This window comes from Mastigoproctus giganteus, chromosome 11 (assembly GCF_048544385.1).
Source record: "Mastigoproctus giganteus isolate SK-2022 chromosome 11, ASM4854438v1, whole genome shotgun sequence".
In the NCBI taxonomy this organism is placed as follows: Eukaryota; Metazoa; Arthropoda; class Arachnida; order Uropygi; family Thelyphonidae; genus Mastigoproctus; species Mastigoproctus giganteus.
In genome coordinates, this window is record NC_143585.1 from 110,244,812 (window position 1) to 110,261,445 (window position 16,634).

Here is a 16,634-nt window from a genome sequence, read left to right on the forward strand (position 1 = left end):
TGGTGAAACCCATGTTTATTCTCTAGAGCAAAGTTTCCGGCATCCCCCTCCCCCGATACTTCTCCTTCAACCCATGCACGGTACTAAGTACTATAGGTTTTGATACCTTTCATGTTTGGGGATTTCATAATAAAAAAAAAAAAAAAAAAAAAAGTCTCAAGCTTCCTTGCACCATATGACTAATAATAATAATGAATGCGCACCTCTGAATTGCATTGTGCGCAATGCAATGCCAACTTTGTAGTGATTCTGTAATAAGTGATTTTATTATTAAATGTAAGTGAATTTATTATTCCAGTTTTCATACATTATGAACTGTTACGAGCGGTATGAATCCCACCTTTCTCTTTCGAATAAATTAAATATTCGGTAAAGGATGAAGTAATTATTAAGTCTGATTTCCCTGGTTGCTGATGTATATTTGGATTGTGTTGAAACTCATAGAAATTGTAATACCATCAGCAAGGACGGAAATCAGTAAAGTCAAGTAAACATTATTCGAAATTAGAAATAGAATATTAAACAGAAGAGAAAGGGGAGAGAAGAAGTGCGTATGAAAGAGAATTGATAGTATAGTATTAGTGAAGAATTAGAAAATAGTTCATCTTAGAAGATTCAAACAGTCGCGACTCTTTTGTCTGTCGTGTAAACCTTACCTAGTAGAATTGTGCGTGAAAGTCATCGTGGAAAAGTCAAGCAATTCCAGCGGCAGAATCAAGCAGAGGGAAACATCCTGAGAAGGAGGAAATCTCAATCGAAAGAGCGAAGATACAGAAAAACGGTAAGCTAAAATGTTTCATCATGTATGTGTGAGAACGAGAGATAGTTTAAATGGAATATTACGGTGACGCAGCTTTTAAAAGATGATTCCCTTTCTAAATTGATTTCTTTCTATGTTTTATATATGTTACCCATGAATTATATACATGCCGCGGTACAACAGTTAGGTACCATGAATATTAACTGGTTAACATAAAGATCTGATATCCTAATATATGTACTTAAAATAATAAATGTTTTAAATGTTGAAACGTTCACAAATACTAAAGGTCTAAAATATTAAACAGAAGAGAAAGGGGAGAAAAGACGATGGTACACAGTTGATATTCAACTAAGGTCAATAGAAATATATATATATATGTTTATGGATCGTATAAATTGTTGTATTAATGGTATGGCTCTTGTAAGAGAAATATAATTATAAGGAATCATGGTATAATCTTAAAATGGTTTAAATCAAATGATAATAATTTCTTAATCTTTAATAAGAGGATGAAATGTTATAAAAGTGTGAATGAGTTATATATATATATATGTGTATTTTCTTTTTGTAATGTGTTTTATATATATTCTATTAAATGATTGTTTTGTTACAATTACTGCCTCGTTGCTGACTTCAGATCACATCAGTATTCACCTGGGGTTGATTAAGTTCAATTAAAAATATTGCGCTAGGAAGGAAATATATATGTATGTATATATATATATATATATATATATATATAATTAATTAAATTATTAATTAAATTCTTTTTAGTTACACAACGCAAGAAACAGATTCAAATCGCATGCATAGTAGAGGAAATAGATTATTCATCTCATCTATTATGTATTAGGATATACGAAATCTGGTCCTAAACAAAGCCACCAGACACACAGATTAAGCCATAACTATGTTGGGGGGAAGTTTACTGATTAAGGAGAAAATTTAATCATGCAAACACCTCTTAATGACAGCCTTTCTAACAATTATAGACTATTCTAACAATTCACTCCCCCCCTAATAATTGTTGCCGTGACCATTTTACAATTAACCCCCCCCCCCCAATAGAACAGTCCATGACGTCGGCGAGAGTCAAACGTTGTATAATTTGTAATAATAATAAATTATTAGCCATATGGTGCAAGGAAGCCTGAGGGGCTTATGCTGCACCAGCCAAAAAAAAAAAATTCCGAGAGAGAGAGAGAGAGAGAGAGAGAGAGAGAGAGAGAGAGAGAGAGAGAGAGAGGTGAGAGAGGAATCACCAAGAAAGAGAAAAATGACGATATCCAGCTCAGGACCCTTGGTGTGCCAAGCCCAACTCACCAGATGTTTATCTATTCTTTGTCTGCGCGGTAGCACAGTGGTATCGTCACCATCCTTTCCGCAGACCGGCTGGCAAAATTTACCTGGGACTCAAATATAATTTTTTTTTTTTTTTTTTACAATTCTTTGCATTTTGTTACAATTTGACAGAGCGATTTGTAATTTTGTTACTCTGATATCAGCATTTCTTTTTTTGAATAATTTTTGGTGGATCATTTACACCAAAATCGAAGTTTTGGTGTAAATTATCGATGTTTAATTATCGATGAAAGTAATGACATTAGTGTTATAAAAATATTGGGAATTGTAATACGCTACTATTCGAATTTCAAGAATCGATTTGTGGTAATTTTTCTTGACATAATCGTACTCAATAAATGCATTGCAAAAGAAATATATGAATCTTTCAAATCATCGCTAGGAAATAATGGATTAAAGTTGCACCGACTTATTGCACTTGTACTGACAATGCATTCGTAATGGTTTAAATTAATAATGATGTATAAGAAATTAAAGGCTGAGATTCCCTGTCTGCTTCTTATCAAGTGTGTAAAGCAATCACTCCAACTACGGTGTCGATGAGTGTCTACCACGAAACAGATTTTCTTATTGTTCTCACACCCACCTCTTAAACAGGCTAAATATAAGAAGCTTTATAGTTTAACGAACGATGGAGTATCACATTTGATCGCTGATAAAGCACAAAGTACAGTTATTTTTTAAATTACGTTATTTTACACTGAAACAAAACATGCAAGAATTTTTTTTTCTAATCGTCTGTTGCCTTACAATTCCTTTTTAGAATGTGAAAAAGGAATAAAAGCACACAAAGCGGTCACACTAAAAGGGAGAAGAAAAGAGAGTCCACAGAAGCACTAGAAAATAATTTTTCTAGTGCAATAAAATCCGCCGAGTATTTTGCTGTTATTCTTGAAATTTGTACCCCCGATAGCGGCCATCAGGAACATGGCCAGATTAAGGTATTCCTGCGCCCCAAGCAGAAAGATTATTTCGGCGCCCTTTGCATATCCTAGAAATCTGAGTAAAGGCGCAGACTCCGGGCTATAATCAATTCTGAAGCCCCTGTATTTGAACGGGTAGCAACAGTAGTATCGTCACTGTCCTCCCCACACCGGGTGGAAAAGGCCCAGGTTCGAATCCCGTCGATGACGCGAGGAACTTTAATGGGTTTTATTTCCCCCAGAAACTGGGGGTTTTCGTACAGCAACAACAGGCAAATCAACGAGAGAACACGTTCAATTTACAGACAGAAAAACACATGGGTAGATGTAATCAATTACGGGAGACCTTAATATATATATTTTTTTTTTCTGAAGCCACTGTAAGAATAACGCCGCGGGTGACTGCCCTGTTTGCTTGTGCCTTAATCCGTCACTGATCAGGAACAAACGTCCCGGACAATTCGATACGTCTCCAATGGAACGTTCCCCAATACACCAGTCAGTGTGTATGAACAGTTCATAAAATTTATTAATGTAAAGAGCAGTACGGGAGAAAATTTGTACAGTGTGCTGAAACAGGAATTCGAAATATTAGGATTAGACATAACTAATATCCGACGGCAAGATTTTGACAATGGAGCTTATATGAAAGGAAAAGTTTCAGAGGTTCAGGCAGGATTTTTACAGGAAAATTCAAGGCCATTTTTTACACCATGTGCTTGTCACAGTTACAATCTAGTTATAGGGGACATGACCTTTTTTGGGACACTTCAACTTCTGTACGTGTTCTCTTCAGCATCAACAAAAAAATGGACATTTTCCAAAAATATGTGAAGGGACTTCCTGTAAAGAATCTCTGTGAAACAAGATGGGAGTGTCGAATGCAGTGTGAGGTATCAAGTTGGTGATTTCGATTATGCACTTTTGGAAATAGCATCAGATGTCCAAGCAAGAAGTGAAGCTTGGAAATCTTCACTGGCTAACCAGATCAAGGAATACAAGTTTCTTGTTTCTTTAGTATTTTGGAATGATTTTTTTTTTTTTTTTTTTGTTTCGCGTAATAAAGAACTGCAAAGTGATTCTACAGATCTTGCTCTTCCTCCTCCTTCATTTCTTCCATTTAAAAAGAAGCTCTTTCTTCTTCATTTAAAAACCTTCTGCACTGGATATCAAAGTATAGAGAGACTGGCTTTAAACAAATCTTAGTTGGTGCCACAAAAAAAAAATTTAAAAAAATAAAAATAATAAAAAAATATATATATATATATACACATTATATGTGAGCTGTCAGTTTCTCAAGAGCAATGACACAAATATAAAACAAAAGTCATTTATCATACAAATCTACTTATAATACATAACTGGTGTTCATTTACATCGAATCTATTCATTTTTCTCATTTAATCTGTTAATACATGCTATAATTTCCATAAAATTTCTCTCAATTAACAATCTCTACTCTCTCTCTCTCTCTATATATATATATATATATAGCTTCAAACACTACACTAATTCAATCTTATCACTTCCTCATATTATATTTCTCTTAATCACCAATATCAATTTTCTTTACAACTTCAACCAATGCTCCAATCGGGCCCCGCATTTGCATATACAAATCTACTTATAATACATAACTGGTGTTCATTTACATCTAATCTATTCATTTTTCTCATTTAATCTGTTAATACATGCTATAATTTCCATAAAATTTCTCTCAATTAACAATCTCGACACACTCTCTCTCTCTCTCTCTGTAGCTTCAAACACTAAACTAATTCAATCTTATCACTTCCTCATATTTCTCTTAATCACCAATATCAATTTTCTTGACAACTTCAACCAATAAACCAACTCAATAGTGAACATCTCCTTATTTCTCGTGTTTCTTCAACTTCAACCTTATTCTAAAATAATCTCCCACTTTATCTAAGTACCATTTCAAAAACAACACAGTTCAGAGGACTTGCCTTCCTTCTCTTTCACGGTGGGATTCCTTTGTGCGAGTTCCTTCCAAGGAGTGCGGTGATGTCTCTCTCTCTCTTCTTAGTTGAACTCTGCATCTCTGATGTATAGCTCTTCCAGTACTGTCTTATTTCAGGATTTCGAGAACAGTTCTCTGTTAATACTGAAGGAAATTACCACAGCAGTAGTTGAAGCCAGGGAACTATCTGACTGGCTTGTTACTCAACTTCCGGATTAACTTCTAGCTCAGGAACATGCCCGGCGGAACCCTATATAGCTGGACAATCCCAGAACTACCACTGGAAGTCTGCAACCCCACCGAACAACAACCACAAACCCCTCTTTTGGTGCTAGCACCTTATTTATTTACTGAATTTATTTATTTATTTATTTATTGAATGGATTGCAAGTTTTTTACACTCGTCCCCTGTACTATTGTTTTATACGGAAGCTTATGTGCAAACCCCAGTGGGGTTTGCACGCATTTACGTATCTCACCCTATCTAATTTAAACCTGACCCAATCACTGTGTTATTCTTTAAACTCACTCTTCTTCCTTTGGTGGAAAAAACATTGTTTTTTTCCCACACAACGAAACATTTTCATCTTTTTTTACCTCAAGATCACCTGTTCACAATACCTTTGAACTGCTCCACACCGACACCCTTTCCCAAAATGCACTAAGTATCGCATCCTCAAGTAGCGGTGTAATAGAGGGATTAAACTGTTCAGGAGCTTTTAATTTTAACCCTTCCGCACCTGCCATACCATTGTTCACCATATTTCTTAATTGCACTGCCAGGCCTACTGCCACTAAGGGAAATATTTCCGTACTGATGTTTTCATTATTCCTTAAGTGCTTTACTTCCACACACACTACTCACTAAGAGAAATATATTTGTAAGATTTTGTGTTATATTTTCATGACGTTTTCAGGTTTCCGTTGCATTTGCACTGTGTATAACAATCACTCATTTGCAAATTCAGCAGTATTAATGATTTATTGTTGTCGATTTTATAACCTTTATGTGAATAAACCGTGGATAATTATTTTTTAAATTAGTACCGAAAAACTGGTATTTCTGTATCAATACCGGAAAAAAATGACCGGGATTCCGGAATCTCGTTATTGTAAGCCCTGCCTTTAACCTCGTTGTAGCCAAATATGTTTTCACATAAAATAAAACATCGTTCGTGCGTACAGGATACGTACGCAATCTGCTTTTTTTTTTTCTTTTTTTTTTTTTTTTTTACTACAACTATTATAAATAAAATATGAGAGAAGATCCAATGCCTACAAGAGATAAGGTGGAAGGGAAATAAAGCAAAAGAGCTCGGTGAAGGGTACAAGTTGTTCTTTAGGGGAGCGGATGAGAGAGGAAGAAATGGAGTAGGTATTGTAGTTGATAAGGAGTTAAAAGATGGAGTGAGTGGAATTATGAGTGGAAGTGGGTGGACACTTGACCACAATAGTATGTGCGTATGCACCGCAAGTAAGATGCAGGGAAGAAGAAAAGGAGAGTTTTTGGATGGAAATGGATCAAGTGGTCATGCAATACCTAAGAAAGAGATGTTGATAGTTGGGGGGCGATTTAAATTGACATTTAGGAAGAAGCAAGAGAGGGGAAGGAAGGGTGTATGGAAGGTGGAGTATTGGGGAAAGAAACAGAGAAGAGGAGAGGATAGTAGAACACGCAGTGGCATTCGACCTAGCGATAGTTAACACCTATTTCGAAAAGAAAGAAAGCCAGCTGATAACATACAAGAGTGGGGAAAGGACAAGCCAGATTGACTATATCATGTGCCGTAGGAGGCATCTAAAGGAAATGAGGAACAGCAAGGTGATAAACGGAGAAAGTGTCTGCACAACATAGATTGCTTGTGGTCGATTGGGAGGTTGCAGTGGACAAAAGTAGGAAATATTCAAGACAGAGGGAGAAAAGAATAAAATGGTGCAAACTGAAAGATGAGAGTTTGAGGAAGGAGTTTAGGGAAAAGGTGCTAAAAGAAATAAAGTTACCAGAAGTTATCATAAGAAAAGTTGGAGAAGAGTTGTTGGAGCAAACATCAGGAAAGGGGGTACCAGAGGGAAAGGAGGCTTGGTGGTGGAATGAGGAAGTGCAATCGGTGATAAAACAAAAGGAGATGAAGAAAAGATGGCATTTAACAGGTAGGCAGGAAGATAAAGAAGCATATAAATTAGCAAATAAGGAGGCAAAGGGGGCTGTGGCAATAGCAAAGGCAGTGGACGAGGCCTATGGGGAACTGGAAAGGAAAGATGGAGATAGGCAACTGATGAGAATAGCCAAAGCGAGGGACAAGGCATCAAAGGACTTCTCATCAATAAAACAGATAAAAGATGAGAGGGGAGTGGTTTTTACAGTTATACAGGACCAGGAGAAGGTTAAGGAAAGGTGGAAAGACTATTTTAAGAAGTTATTAAATGAGGAAAACCCAAGCGCATTATGCGAGGATGGAGAGACGAATGAAAGAGTAGTGGAAGGCATAAGCAGGAAAGAAGTGGAAAGCGCACTCAGAAACATGAAGAGGGGGAAAGCAGTAGGTGTTGATCAGATACCAGTAGAGGTATGGAGAAGTCTGGGAGAAGAAGGAATCGATATCCAATGGGACTTTATGGAAAACCTGTGGCAGCAGGAGAGGATACCTGATGAGTGGAGGGAAAGTACACTTGTGCCAATCTATAAAGGAAAGGGTGATGTGCAGGAATGTGGGAACTACAGGGGAATAAAGTTAATGTCTCATTCGATGAAGATCTGGGAAAGAATTGTGGAAGGAAGGATAAGGCAGGAGACGGAAATAGGAAAGGAACAGTTTGGTTTCATGACGGGAAGAGGAACAACAGATGCGGTCTTTGCTTTAAGGCAGGTGATGGAAAGATACAGGGAGATGCGCATGGTGTTCATAGACCTGGAAAAAGCATATGATAGAGTGCCCAGACAAGAGGTATGGAGATGCATGAGGGAGAAGGGTGCATCAGAAAAGTACGTAAGGCTTGTGAAGGAAATGTATGAGGGAGCGGTGACTCGGGAACTCAGAGAACCCCTCAGTCATATCTACAGTGGTGTAGATATGACTGAGGGGTTCTCTGTAGACGTTGGACTGCACCAGGGATCAGTTCTTAGCCCATATCTGTTTGATCTGGTAATGGATGTGTTGGTGAGAGAAGTGAAGAGTAGAGCACCATGGAGTATGCTGTTCGCGGATGATATCGTACTGTGCGAACCATCCCAAGGAAAGGTAGAGAAGAAATTGGAGGAATGGAGGAAAGCGTTGGAAGAGAGAGGCATGAGGATAAGTAGAACAAAGACAAAATATATGGTATTGAATGGAGAAGATGAGAGTTCTATAAAACTGCAAGAGGAAAAGCTACCATCGAAATTTAAGTATCTGGGATCGAACGTTGAGAGGGATGGAGGATTGAGTGCAGAAATACAGCATAGAGTGCAATGTGGATGGTTGAACTGGAGAAAGATGAGTGGGGTGCTGTGTGATAAGAAAGTAAATTGTAGAATGAAGGGAAGAGTATAAAACTGTGGTTACACCCGCATTGATGTACGGTGCTGAGACATGGGCGATTACAAGGGCCCAGGAGAAGATGGAAGTGGCGGAGATGAGGATGCTAAGATGGATGTGTGGTGTGACGAGGAAGGATAGGATAAGAAATGACTACATCAGAGGTACGGTTAAGGTGGGGCCTGAGTCAAAAAAATGCAGGAATCTAGGTTGAGGTGGCTTGGACATGTGGAACGAAGAAGTGAGGAGTATGTGGGGAAGAGGTGTGAAAAGTTGGAGGTGATAGGGAAGAGGAAGAGGGGGAGACCTAAGCTGAGATGGAAGGACAAGGTGGCAGAGGATTTAAAAGCGAGAGGATGGAGGAAGCCCAGGATAGGGAGGAATGGAGGAAAAGAATGAAAGACGGAAATGCCGACCCCATATAAACGTGGGAGGAAGGCGAAGATAAAGAAGATTATAAATAAAATATGACTATTAATGATGATAATAATTATTACTATTATTAACCATTATTATCAATGATAATAATAATTAGTAGTAGTAGTAGTAGAACTAGTAGCCGAGTTAATTATCATTAGTATTATTACTAGAAGTCGAGTTGTTCCATGTGGACGGACGAACAGGGAAAAGATATACAGGCGCTTTACATAAAAAGCAAACGCGTCTAAAAAGTTTTTTTTTTTTTTTTTAGGCCATGTCAGCGTAGTGCTTTATACATGTATTTAGATCCGGACTACTTTTCCTACAATCCCTTATATGTTGTAATAATAAGAATTCCTCATTATGTTTAAAATGTATGTTCACTGATTATAACTTTAACTATAGATAATCTCTTTACAGGAAAAACATTAAACATTAGGCCAGAAGCTTATCAAACTCTAACAAAGAGCTAAATGATTTTGTAATAACTGAGAGCAAAGTGAAGGAGAAATTGTTGAAGTTAAATATAAGAAAGGCACCTTGGGTAGACGGCATCTATCCAGTTATAATAAAGGAGGCAGCACAGGAAGTAAGCAGACCCTTCGCCATGATTATGAGAACATCCTTGGACTCAAGTGAGGTTCCCAAGGACTAGAGGTGTGCAAATCGCCAATTCACAAGGGGGGGGGGGGGGAATAAAAACACGAGTAATTACAGATCGGTTATTTAACTTCTGTTCCGGGTTGGTTTGGTTTAGTTTGGTTTTTTTTTTTTTTTTTTTAGGAGCATTAGCAACTAAGGCCATATTGCTCCGGTGCGGTGGTCATTCCCTGACCTTTCCGCATCCTCCGTATTTGGTGGTGACGGGCTCGAACCCCGGTCTAATCAAGAAGCGTGTGTTACGCACTGCTGCTCCTTCCCACCTGGCTACGGAGGCGCCTTCTGTTCCGGGGAAAATAATGGAGTCGCTGGTTAAAGAAGCATTGCCATCTGACAAGACTGCAGTTATAGTTCAGACACAGCATGGGTTTGTTAAGGGGAAGGCTTGTCTGACCAATTTGATTGGATATATGATGTGGTCACAAAGGAACTGGAGGCAAAAAATAATTTTCATATCATAAACTTGGATTTTAGGAAAGCTTTTGATACTGTTGCACATGGAAGATTACTATACAAATTGGAGCAGTGTGGCATTAAAGGCAAGTTGCTGCTATGAATAAAGGGGTGGTTGAGTGGGAGAAGAAAGAGTGGTCAATGGACACTGCCCTTTGTGGACTAATGTTATTAGTGGAGTCCCCCGGGGTTTCGTGATGGGCACATTGTTTTTTGTATTTATCAATGATATTGAGGAAGGTGTATCGGGCTTAACCCCAAGTTTTCAGAAGATAGAAAGGTTGGTAGGGTTGTTAATGAAAAGTTGAGCAGATAGGCTGAGGTGGCAATTGAAGTTTAACATTGACAATGGCAAAGTACTGCATATGGGTAGCAGTACCTGCAGAGTAACGTACTAACTGTGGTGTACTACACTCAGGGTAGTGGAGAACGAAAAAGACTTGGGGGTAATTGTGCAGTCAGATATGAAGTTTTCTGAGCAGTGCAGACGAGCTGCAAGAGTAGCTCATGGGGCCTTGTCAATGTTATACAGGAATTTTGCTAGCAGGCATAAGGGGTGATTATCCCCTTGTACGAGGCATGTTTGTTTGTTTGGGGATTTATTAGGCGCATCAGCAACTATGGCCATAGTGCGCCATTGTATGAGGGTATGGTCAGGTCACGCCCTGAGTACTGCATTCAGGTCTGGAAGCCTCGTTTTACGAAAGATGTAGAGTGCTGGAACAAGTACGGAGAATTGCAACGAGACTGATGAGTGAAACAAAATGTTGCTCCTACCAAGAAAGGCTTAAATTATGCAAATTGCGGTGTCTAGCGACTAGGCTCCTGCGAGGTGATCTGATTGAGATGTATAAGGTCTTGAATTGTTTGAGCAAGCTCAATGCTGATGGGATTCTTCCTCTTTATGGGGGCATAAATTCAAATTGGGGAAAGACAATTGTAGAATAGAAGTGCAGAAATTTGCCTTTAGCCAGCGGGTGGTTGATTGCTGGAACAAACTTCCATCTATCGTTGTGGAAGTTGACAGCTTAAATAAATTCAAGGCAGAATCAGACAAACGTTAGGAATGAATGGCTGGGTGAATTAGGAAAGTTTTTTTTTTTTTTTTTGGCTGATAAGCTTGCTTTCTTGCATGATATGCCTCTACTAATGTTATTATGAATACATTAGCATTTGAATACAAAACAAAGAAATGCACACATACACACTGTACATAAATGCCTGAAATAATAAATTCATCTTACCACTTTCTAGTGTGCAGGCAACTGCCGCTGCAGCCATCAACTTGTTTGTGCCACCTTTTCTCCTAAAATTAACTTTAATCTCTCCAAAGTACAGCTCGATACTGCACCTAGTTTATTAAAATTTTTGTTTAATTTTGACATCTTTCACACGATCAACCTGTTCACACCTGTTAACACCTGCACAATGCAGGGAGGGGCAAGTCCAGCGCGCATGCGCAAAACGTTTCTCGCTCGAGAATCAGCAACACGCTCTATCACTGGCTAGTTGACAACGTAAAGAGATGTTTTGGTTAATCTTTGGAAGCTGGTACATCCGGTTTACTAGACGGAGGAGGCGTACGTCACTGCAGTGAACTAGCAAAACGTACAGATTCCGCCCTCCCTTGCCGCCCCACAACCTCGCCGAAGCGTCAGTTAAGAATGAGCAGCAGTTTCTATTATTCACGGACTGCCGCCGCCATGCTGAAGCGAGCGTCAGTTGTCACGTGACCGATTTTCCAAGCATCTTTGCGGCAAGCAACGATGGCGAAGTCTGTGAATAATAGAAACTGCTGCTCGTTCAAGGTTGTGAGGCAGCGAGGGAGGGCGGAAGCTGTACGCAAGCAGTGGGAGGAGCAAAAGTTGTCGATCACTGCAGTGACGTACACCTCCTCCGTCTAGTAAACCGGATGTACCAGCTTCTAAAGATTAACTACACGTCTACATGGCCGCCGCAAGTGGGTAGGCGAGGTAAGCGTCGCTTACTGGTGACAGTTCAAGAATGCGCCGAAATTTTTTTCGATATTGTTTTCTGATTGGCTAACCCTTATCAGTTTTCAACATTTAGGGCGGCAAATTTTATTTTGCTTACTGGCGACACATAAGAACGCAGCGCTACTGCACGTTTAAACCAATGTGTAGAAAAACAGCGCTCTGTCACTCGCTCTCTCGCCAGGGTGTACTTATTCTCCGCGAACACCACAACCCAGACGGCAGCGTATCGAAGCTTGTTCGTCTTTCATCGATGAGCAGATAGATACTCCGATGAAGCAATAAGTGACAACCCAGTTATGAAGTTTAATTCCACTATATAAGAGATGCCAGACGGTGTGTGATAGTAAAGTACTAAAATGAGTTTCAGCCCTAAACCCTTTTTAGTACTTTACTACTGCACCCTACCTAGCATCTCTCATATTATACCTTACTGTGATGTTAAATTTCATAACTGGGTTGTCACTCATTGTATCACTGGGGTACCTACCCGCCCACCGAAGAGGGGGCCAACAAGCTTCGAAACGGTGCCGTCTGTGTGGTGGTATCCGCGAGAATAAGTAACAATCTTCGAGGTAGCGAAATAACAGGCAACTCGAATTGAAGGCGTTCAAATATGAGACGTAACAAAAACGATGCCATTTCGCTTACTTCGGTGATTTACTACGAAATAAAATGATGCTTTGCACTGACTCGTTCGACTTCTAAGATAAATAATACAGGGTTGTTAAAATTAAAGTATCCCTATGTAGAGGGCTCTGGAGCGAGTTCTAAGGCTCGTAGTGAAGAGAAATTTAGACAAGTACAATAAAGAATGCGTCGCCATTTATTGGGAAAAAAAATTAGTTACAAAATTTGTCACTGTGTGGCGCGTAACTATCTTAGTTACGATTATGCAAATAACGTAATAGTTACGATTAATAACGTAATATTTAAGATTGGGCCCCAGCAGGGGTCTAGCGGCTAAACGGCCAGAAGAACAACGATACACAACACTACACTCATACAATATCCATACACTTTCAAATCTCTGGCCTTTACAGAGAACTGTTACACCCACAATGAAAGCAACGCGGAGATGGGGGAAACCCCTGGTGCCGTTAGACACGAACACACTATACACTATATGCATAATCGTAAGTTATTGCCACAGCGCCACTACTCAGCTCTACTGTATTGTATAAAAGCAAAGCAGTTTCTTCAAAATCATACAGTAGATGTTTGCCTGCACTACAGCAGTAATGCCAACAACGTTGCAGGAAAAGGCGCAATTAGTGAAGCTGTACTGTCAGAACAGCAACAATGCCCCAGGGACCCACATCTGGTGAGTATGGGCTTGGCACCCCCAGGGTCTTGAGCTGGATATCATCATCATTCTTCTCTTTCTTGGTGATTCTCTTCTGCTTCTCTCTGTCTCTTTCGGGATGGCTTGGAATTTTTTTTTTTGGCTGGTGCAACAAATGCCTTGGGCTTCCTTGCACCATATGGCTAGTGTAATAATAATGCAGCTATCAGAGAATTCCGGCGTCAGAAGTGCATAAGGCGTGGACCTATGACTGTTTGTGCTCTCCGCAAAATGACTGTGAAATTTGAAGCGACAGAACATCTTGGTGTTCAACCAGGTAGAGGTCGAAAACGAGTGGACTCTTCTCGTGTTGAAGATGTGGCTATGGCTGTCGTGGATTTATGAAGTCAATCTCCATGCGGTAGCGCAAGTGTGCCAGCTGTTTCTCGTGAAGTGGAAATGCCGTATTCCACTGTATGTGGAAGAGTGAAAATTTATTCCAATGGACAGTGGATAATAAATTGACAATAAGTTCGTCCAAGACTAAAATGATGATCTTTGGATCACATTTAAACCCTCAACGACCCCCTTTAGTGAAGATTAATAATAACAGGATTCCACTTGTCTCTGAAACTAAATTACTTAGGATTACAATCGACTCAAAGCTTAATTTTGTCTCTCATTTAAATAATGTAACAACAAAGATCAGAAGATTCACTGGTGCTATTGTAAAAATTTCTCGTTCAGACTGGGGCCTTTCTAGACGTACCATGAGAATCTATTATAACGCCGTATTCCTTCCTATGGCTACTTATGCTGCAGGTGTATGGTTTCACAGGCTTAGAACTGTTAAATTTCGATTGAAGTTGGCTACTATGCAACGCACAATATTATTATGTATGTTAAGAGCTTGTCGAACTATTTCAACTTCTGCACTGCAGGTGTATTGCCATTGGACCTTCACGTAGCTTACAGAGGTCTTTGTTATAGGATAAAAAACCAACTATCAACTGAATTTATGGGTTTGGTTCTGAATATTAATTCAGATATTAAGCAAGAACGTAATCGTTTGTGGAATGAAATGATAAATCTGGGGCAGACCCGCTGGGATACGTCATCTGTCGGATCTGTTACTAGGTCTTTTTTCCCTAAGGTGACCTTTTGTGTAAAGCAGAAACCTGCTTGGTTCTCTTTAAACTTATATACATCCTTCCTCTTAACGGGACATGGATCTCTTAACGAAAAACTGTCGTTTTGGTCTTTCTAGAACGGAAGCTTGTCAATGCGGGGAAAATGAAAATTGGAGCCACATTTTATTTGAATGTCCGCTGTATAATGACTTTAGAGATGTTCTTCGTTCATCAGTTTCTACACTCTCTCATGGGCATGAAACTTTGCTGGTGGGAGACAAGAATTCTTATGTTGCTCTTCAGCAGTTTGCATCTGATGTTTTCACAAGAAGAAGAATTAGTTAAAAGGCTACGAATAATTCTACTCCTTTGTCTGGTGGAGCTGCTCAATAGGGAGCAACATTGCCTAAATTTTTTTTTATTATTATTTTATATTATTTTATTTATTATTATTTATTTATTATTATTATTAATTATTATTATTATTTATTTTATTTTTTTATATATGTATATGTATATATATATTTTTTTTATTTATTTATTTTTATATATGTATATGTATATATATATTTTTTTTATTTATTTTTATATATGTATATGTATATATATATATTTTTTATTTATTTATTTTATATATGTGTGTGTGTATATATATATATATATATATATGTGTGTGTGTGTGTGTGTGTATATATATATATATATTTTTTTTTTTTTTTTTTAACACCACGGGGAAATTCTTTTTTTTTTTTTTTTTTTCTCTCCTCTGGAGTGGGACCCCAGAGGAATCTGGCCCATCTTTTGCCAACATCAGGTGGGTCAGAGTCTCGAATTGAGACAGTGCTAGCTCCATTGAGACTGGCCCACCTTCCCGTGGTGTGGACGAGTACCCAGAATCATCTGTCCAGGTGACTGATGATTCTGGGTAGCCAAGCGGTCAGACACAACAACAGAATACACACAAACATACACTACGTATTTCTGGCCCTTCTACAGTGGTACTGTTCTTCACAGAGATACGAGGCGGAGATGAACTAACGTCCTAGGTGCCCATTACAAAAACACATGTCCACACATTCAACCAGGTAGAGGTCGAAAACGAGTGGACTCCTCTCGTGTTGAAGATGTGGCTATGGCTGTCGTGGATTTATGAAGTCAATCTCCATGCGGTAACGCAAGTGTGCCAGCTGTTTCTCGTGAAGTGGACATGCCGTATTCCACTGTAAGGCTAGTAATGGGTCAGATGTTGGGGTACTATCCTTACAAGATGCACATGCTACAGCAGCTAAAGCATGGTGATGCAGGTATTCGTTTCACATACGCACTTCAGTTTTTAGCGCGAATGACAGTGGATATAACTTGGCCGTGGAACATCCTTTGGAGTGATGAAGCACACTTCTGCTTAAATGGACAAGTGAATACGCACAACTGTCGCATTTGGGCAACAGAAAACCCTCGAGTTATCCAAGAGGTCCCGTTGCATTCTCCAAAAGTGACAGCGTGGTGTGGATTTACGGCCACATGATTGGGCCATATTTTTTTGAACAGGTAACACCGACTGGACCCCACACCTGTTCCGTCACTGGACAGCGATAATATGAAATGTCAAATTTCGCAATATCAGAGCTCCAACAACGTGGGTGCCTTCAGGATAGCATATTCATGCAAGATGGTGCGCCACCCACATCCACCGTTGTGTCCAAAGATTGCTAAGGCAACACCTTATAGACGAACTGGTCATCAGCCGTTGTTTCCAAACATCTTGGCCACCCCGATCACCGGACCACACCCCATGCGACTTTGGTTGTAGGGTTTTTTGAAGAACCAGGTGTATCGGGAAGGATGTCAAACTCTGGCAGATCTGAAGGACAGCATTAGACGTCGTGTGCTGGCTATTCCAGTTGACATGGTACATTCTGCTGTATAAAATGCTGTTCTTCGAATAGAAACTGTTGTTGACCAAAATGGAGGACACATTGAACAACTGTGGCACAGCGCCATATAGTAGCATATTTGGTAACTAATATTTTTTTCCTAATAAATGGCAAGCGCATTCTTTATTGTACCTGTTGTCCAAATTTCTCTTCAGTACGAACCTTAGAACTCGCTTCAGAGCCCTCTAGATAGGGATACTTTAATTTTAAC

At 39.3% G+C, this 16,634-nt stretch overlaps 1 protein-coding gene across 5 annotated transcripts in view; it reads right to left on the minus strand.

Moving 5' to 3' along the window:
• The window catches only part of LOC150078345 (rhotekin-2-like), a 322,298-nt gene that overhangs the window by 259,762 nt on the left and 45,902 nt on the right, over window positions 1–16,634 (minus strand). The window contains exon 1 of one of the 5 annotated variants that reach the window (XM_090385331.1): window positions 11,325–11,614. The exons of 3 other annotated variants lie outside the window; for them this stretch is intronic. The gene's annotated coding sequence lies outside the window, so the exon portion shown is untranslated. Of the gene's footprint in view, window positions 1–11,324; window positions 11,615–16,634 lie in introns of those variants that run through there. One more of the 5 variants, XM_090385336.1, reaches the window with a different exon arrangement.